This window comes from Hemitrygon akajei, unplaced genomic scaffold (genome assembly GCF_048418815.1).
Source record: "Hemitrygon akajei unplaced genomic scaffold, sHemAka1.3 Scf000090, whole genome shotgun sequence".
Taxonomy (NCBI): Eukaryota; Metazoa; Chordata; class Chondrichthyes; order Myliobatiformes; family Dasyatidae; genus Hemitrygon; species Hemitrygon akajei.
In genome coordinates, this window is record NW_027331976.1 from 1,130,718 (window position 1) to 1,138,255 (window position 7,538).

A 7,538-nucleotide genomic window follows, 5' to 3' on the forward strand; every position below is an offset into this window, starting at 1 on the left:
ACAATAACATTAAACAAGATACCAAAAGACTTTTTTTCCAGTTATATGAAGGGTAAGAGCGAGACCAGACCACTGGAAAATGATGCTGGTAGGGTAGTAATGGGAGACAGAGAAATGGTGGGTGAAATTAATGGGTATTTTGCATCCGTCTTGAAGCATCCCTACCAGCATCATTTTCCACTGGTCCAATATTCACTCTCGCCACCCTTTTACCTTTCATATATATGAAAGAGAAACCTTTTGGTATCTTGTTTGATATTATTGGAAGACACTGACATTGTGCCAGAAGTCCTTGAGTGTCAAGGAGCAGGGATGAGTGCCATGCTATTATGAAGGAAAAAGTGCTAGACACACTCAACGGTCTTCAGGTGCATTGGTCACCTGGACGAGATGGCGTTGTGTCAATGTTTGAGATGGGACGAAGATAGGTTGAGGGGTCGGTAGTGCTGAGGAATCGATGAGGGGTGAAGAGGGACTTTGGAGTCCTCGTGCAAGACTCTCAGAAGGTTAATTTACAGGTTGATTCTGTGGGAAAGAGTGCAAGACAAAGTTGGCATTCATTTCAAGAAAGTAGAATAAAAAAGCACGGAGATAATGCTGAGACTTTCTAAGACACTAGTCAGGAAGCATATGCAGGATTGTCAACTGCCTGCAGAAAGACTTAGATCGTTTAGTGAAATGGGTAAAGAAGCGGCGAATAAAATACAATGTTCGAAAGTGTAAGGTCATGCACTTTGGTGGAAGAGAAAACGGGCAGAATATTATTTAGATGGGGAGAGAGTTCAAAATGCAGAGATGCAAAGTGACTTGGGAATTCTTGTGCAGGATATCCTGAAGGTTAACATCCAGATTGAGTTGGTGGTGAAGAAGGCGAATGCAATGTCAGCATTCAATCTTATAGGTAAAGTATATAAGAGAAGGGAAGTGATGTTGAGGCTATATAAGGCACTCGTGACACCAAACTTGGAGTAATGTGTGCAGTTTTGGACTCCTTATTTTATAAAGGATAAACTGACATTTGTTATAACCTTATAACCATATAACAATTACATCACCGAAACAGGCCATCTCGGCCCTTCTAGTCCATGCCGAGCGCTTACTCTCAACTAGTCTCACTGACCCGCACTCAGTCCATAACCCTCCATTCCTTTCCTGTCCATATACCTATCCAATTTTACTTTAAATGACAATACCGAGACTGCCTCTACCACTTCTACTGGAAGCTGGTTCCACACAGCTAGCACTCTCTGAGTAAAGAAATACCCCCTCGTGTTACCCTTAAAATTTTGCTCCTTAACTCTCAACCCATGTCCTCTTGTTTGAATCTTCCCTACTCTCAATGGAAAAAGCCTATCCACGTCAACTCTATCTATCTCCCTCATAATTTTAAATACCTGTATCAAGTCCTTCTTAACATTCTACGCTCAAAAGAATAAAGACCTTACTTGTTCAACCTTTCTCTGTAACTTAGGTGCTGAAACCCAGGTAACATTCTGGTAAATCTTCTCTGTACTCCCTCTATTTTGTTGACATCTTTCCTATAACTCAGTGACCAGAACTGTACACTATACTCCAAATTCGGACTTTCCAATGCCTTGTACAGCTTTAACATTACATCCCAACTCCTATACTCAATGCTCTGATGTATAAAGGCCAACATACTAAAAGCTTTCTTCACCATCCTATGCACATGAGATTCCACCTTCAGGGAACTATGCACCATTATTCCTAGATCACTCTGTTCTACTGCATTCTTCAATGCCCTACCATTTACCATGTATATCCTATTTGGATTATTCCTACCAAAATGTAGCACATCACACTTATCAGCATTAAACTCCATCTGTCATCGTTCAGCCCACTCTTCTAACTGGCCTAATTCTCTCTGCAATCTTTGAAAACCTGCTTCATTATCCACAACGCCATCTACATTAGTATCATCTGCATACTTACTAATCCAATTTACCACCCCATCATCCAGATCATTAATGTATATGACGAACAACATTGGACCCAGTACAGATCCCTGAGGCACACCACTAGTCACTGGCCTCCAACCTGACAAACAGTTATCCACCACTATCTCTGGCATCTCCCATCCAGCCACTGTTGAATCCATTTTACTACTTCAATATTAATACCAAACGATTGAACCTTCCTAACTAACCTTCTGTGCGGAACCTTGTCAAAGGCTTTACTGAAGTCCATATAGACAAGATCCATTGCTTTACCCTCGTCAACTTTCTTCGTAACCTCTTCAAAAAATTCAATAATATTTTTCAAACATGACCTTCCATACACAAATCCATGTTGACTGTTCCTAATCTGACCCTGTCTATTCAGATAATCAAATATACAATCTCTAAGAATACTTTCCATTAAATTACCGACCACTGACGTCAAACTGACAGGCCTATAATTGCTAGGTTTACTCTTAGAACCCTTTTAAGACAATGGAACCACATGAGCAATACGCCAATCCTCCGGCACCATCCCCGTTTCTAATGACATTTGAAATATTTCTGTCAGAGCCCCTGTTATTTCTACACTAACCTCCCTCAAGGTCCTAGGGAATATCCTGTCAGGAGCCGGAGATCTATCCACTTTTATATTCCTTAAAAGCGCCAGTACTTCCTCCTCTTTAATCGTCATAGTTTCCATAACTTCCCTACTTGTTTCCCTTACCTTACACAATCAGAGATGAATCAGAGAATCAGAGATGATTCATGGGAATGATTTCAGGAATGAAAGGGTTACCGAATGAGGAACGTCTTACAGCTCTTGGGCTGTATTCCCTGGAGTTCAGGAGAAGGGGAGGGGGATGATCTCATAGAAATATTCCGAATGTTAAAAGGCCTGAACAGATTAGATAAGCCAAAACTGTTTTCCATGGAAGGGGAGGGCACGAATTCAGTACTGAAGGACGTCCATTTAGAGAAGAGAAGTGGGGAAATCACATTAGCCCGAGGATGTTAGATCTGTGGAATTTGTTGCCTCGAGTGGCTGTGGAATCCAAGCCATTGTGTACATTTAAGGCGGAAATAGATAAGTTCTTGATTAGCCAGGGCATCAAAGGGTATGGCAGAAGGCAGGGAAATGTGGATGACTGGAAGAATTGGATCAGCACTGATTGAAGGGGCTGGATGACCTACTTCTGCTCCTATATCTTATGGTTTTATGGTCTTATATCTCATTAAGAACGTGTTGGCATTGCAGAGAATCCAGAGAAGGTCTACAAGGATGATTCCTAGAATGAGGGGTTTAACAAATGAGAAGTACCTGGCTGCATTGGGCCTGTACTCACTGGAATTTAGAAGAATGCGGGGTTATCTTATTGAACCCTAACGAATGCCGAAATGACTTGAAAGGGTGGATGTGTGGAGGTTGTTTCCTCTGGTAGAGAATCCAGAACTAGTGGTCTATGTCTCAAAATTGAGAGGTAACCTTTTCGAACAGAGGTAAGGTGGAGTTTCGTTACTAGACAGTACTGTAGTAGATCTGTGGAATCTTTTGCCTCAGTCTGCGGTGGAGGTCAAATCCGTGTTTATACTTAAAGTGGAAGTTGATAGTTTCCTGATCGGTCAGGGCATCAAAAGCTGGGATGAGAAGGTAGCGGTATGCGGTAGAGTGCGATCTGGAATCAGCCATGATGGAGTCGATGGGCTGAATGGCCTAATTCTGTTCCGGTATCTTATGGTCTGAAAAATGAATCGACACTCCCCGCAAGCACATACAATGCTGATAAGAATACACCAGTGAAGTTAAATTAGAGCACAACCAAAACAAATGAAGGCATTATCACTATTGAAGAAAATGCTAACCAATGGAAGAGCATGGCCCTTCATGGAAGGCATCATCATGACCTGAGTAGACTAGATGTCGGCAAAGAAGCCTCGAACATCTTGCTCAGACCTGGAGGCCTCTTCCTTGAAAACGAAGGATTCTTTGTGGAAATACAGGATCAGGTGCATAATACAAAAAATATCAGAAATACATAATGAGACCAATAAATTTCAGAGATGATCGATGTAGAAAAGGCCGAGAGAACCCAGAAACAATCCAACACATTACAGGATCTTGCATCAGTTCAATTTTTTTATCTGATTACCTGCACGGGAACAACCAGGTGGCAAACACCGTTCATGAAAATCTTGTATTAAAATACAAACTCAAGATAAATTACATCCACTTATAAATACAAAGCTGATGCAGTTTCAGACTCAGAATAACACAAATGACATTATGACAGATCAGTTATTACAGATAAGATGATCCTCTATAAACGTCCGGCTATAACAATACAGGATAAACAGGCAAGAACATCGTACTTTATAGATAAAGCCATTCCAAACACACATACCTTACTGAAAGAAATAATTAAAACACCAGAATTATGCTGAATTAAAAGAGGACATTGAAAGACTATGGAACATAAGCAAGGTTTACATTCTCCCTATGCTAACATCTGCCATTGGTATCAGCCCAAGGGCACTGCACACCAGCATTAAACAATTAGGGCTTCACAGTGAAATCTATGTAAATCGACAGAAAGCCACAATACTAAACCGCACTGGAATAGTCCGAACGTTCCTAGTAATGGGCAATGAGCGGGCTTGACTCTGGTCGTACCTTAGGCTTTACCAGGTTGAGTTGAGAAACAAAATAATAATAAATGGATTCGGATCTGACGATCCAATAATCTCCGTCCGGATGTAGTAATAAAGCAAGAACAACTTACTTCATAGATATAGCCACGCGTAACGTACAGAAATCAATAAATGAAAGAGACCATCAATATGGTCAATTATAAACGGAATTTCTAACACTTTGGAACATGGAGAGAGTATCCAATGACTGAGAGTAATACCTACAGATGGTATCATCTGAAAAGCAGAAGACAAATGCATGCAACAATTAGGAGTACACAGCAATATTTGTGTAAACCTTCAGAAAGCCACGGTGCTACGCGTCACTGAAATCGTCCGAAAGTTCTTCACAATTGAGAAATGAGCGTGTTTGTCTGTACCCGTCCTTCGGGTTTTACCAGCTGGAGCTGAGAAAAAAAGATAATAACTTCAGATTAATAGAGCAACGTGAATACAAAACAGAGCATCGGGATGCAGTACAACCGCTGGATGGATGTGAAACATGCAAGAATCTGGGATATCAACAAGCAACGAAATGAGATCGTCGTGTGATAAAAGAAACACTTCTGATCGGATTTATTTCGAGGCTTGAGGAAGTCTGCCAAACGAAGCTCAATAGTAAAAGTATAACAAAGGCAATAAACGCTTTCCCTACACACATACTAACCTATTCCTTTGGCATAGTATCTGTGTTTGAAACCGATCTGGAAAATGCATTAAGAAAAATAAAAACTTAAATAAAAAAATACATAAACATTATGTACATTCGAATACCCTTAAATAAATACTACCCAGGACAGTGTAGTGAACAGGAATAACAGGTATTAAAACCCTACATTACAACGAGATAGAAGTCCTCAGGATATATTTTCATCAAGGAAGATAGGATTCAGCACTTCACGCGAGCATATGCAATTCTAATAAGAAGTGCACTCCACTGAACCTAAGTGGGGACACATCCCAGGAAAATGGTGGAATTATCACTATTGGAGTAACAGTTACCCAGTGGAGGAAATCGACCCTGCAGAGAAGAACACAATGTGAGCTGTCCAGGGAAGTGTGGAACGCTTGGCTCAGATTTGGAGACGTCTTCACAGAACCAGCGAGACAGGACAGCCCATAAGAACCGTCCGGATATAATAATACAGGACAAACAGGCAAAAGCAATCTTATTTCATCGACGTAGTCATTCCAAACACGCAACACGTACAGAGCAATAAGTGAAAAACACCAGAAATATGCTGAATTTCAAAAGAAAATTGAATGACTTTACAGCATAAACAGGGTATACATTGTCTCACGATAAATTTCTCCAACCGGTACCTTCCCAAATGCAATGCACAATAACATTAAACAAATAGGGCTAGACCGTAAAATCTCTGTAAATCTTCAGAAAGTCACAATAGGTTACACCGTTGGAATAGTACGAAAGTTCATAGCAATTGAGAAATGAGCGTGTTTTTCAATGTCTGTTCCTCAGGGTTCACCTGAGAAAAAATAAACATTAATAATAATAACAATACATATAAATACATAGGATAGCTTATATACAAAGGTTGTTTTATGACCGTTACATGATGCCAATCTGTGAATGACGGGAATGATACTGTTGTGGTGGCGTTAATGTGTGGGGGTGTTGATCACTCATACTGCTCGGGGAATCTAACTGTTTTTGTGTCTTGTGCTACCGGGAAACATCAGAGTCCACCAGCCACCAAGTGACCATAATATATAGACCATCAAAACCCACAGACCACAACCAAATACTTCAACATCCACAGGCTCTCGGTTCTCTCTCTCTCTCTCTCTCTCTCTCTCTCTCTCTCTCTCTCTCTCTCTCTCTCTCTCTTCTCTCTCCTCTCTCTCTCTCTCCCTCTCTCTCTCTCCCTCTCTCTCTCTCCTCTCTCTCCTCTCTCTCTCTCTCTCTCTCTCTCGTCATTCACTAACAAGAGGACAGACAAATGTTGCCCCTTCCATAATGAGAGGTGGAGACCAAATGACAGTTCGCTGTTACCGACGCCTACAGTCAGAAGCGTAGCCTCTTTTGCAAGTTTCTCTGACTGTGGTAACTCCGGACCCTTGTCGCCATAACAAGAGAGCTGGTGAATTCATTCACCACAAAGCTTTAGAGACTAAGTTCAGGATCACTGGGGACATTCGGACGATTCCGACAGTCGGCAAAGGGTTTTCAAGTGCAAATTCAGCCTGACCAATGTTATCGAATTCTGTAATTAATAACATAAACAAAGGAGGAGATTTCTCAGGGATTGGCAGAGACACTTTATGTTATTGTTAACCACGGGTGGGGTGACAGAAAGATTTAATGACGGCTAAAGTTTTGTTTTTATTAAAGAAAGTTTACAAGGGCAAGACAGCGAGCAACAGGTTTCCAATTATCTCCAGGGTTGCATTAATCAAAATTATAAAGAATAAATCATCTTGCAATCATATTATAGATTAATCAGGTCCTGTACAAACTTCTGTAAATGTAATTAAATTCATTTCACTTCTGTTATTTATAGTTTACCCTTCTTCACAGAATGTTCTACATAGTCTAATGGTCTAAAATCCGTTACCGAATTCACCTGTGGGACAATTTCCTGTGGAAACTTTGCGCCCTCTTTGATTGACACGTTAGTAAAAACAGTGAAAAGTGTTTACTCGTTCCAAAGATTTTGCAAGAATGAAACTTAACTTGTAGTTTCTAAATCTCATATAAAATTGCAACCGCACCCACTTGTACAGCAATATCTCTCGCAAAACTACATTGCTCCTCAAAGAGTAAAATATCTGATGCCGCTAATCAATAAAGTATCTTTTGGGAACTCAAAGAATCAACTGGATTCTCTTCATAGTTATTATAACGTTTACACTGAAAATGAGCCTTATTCC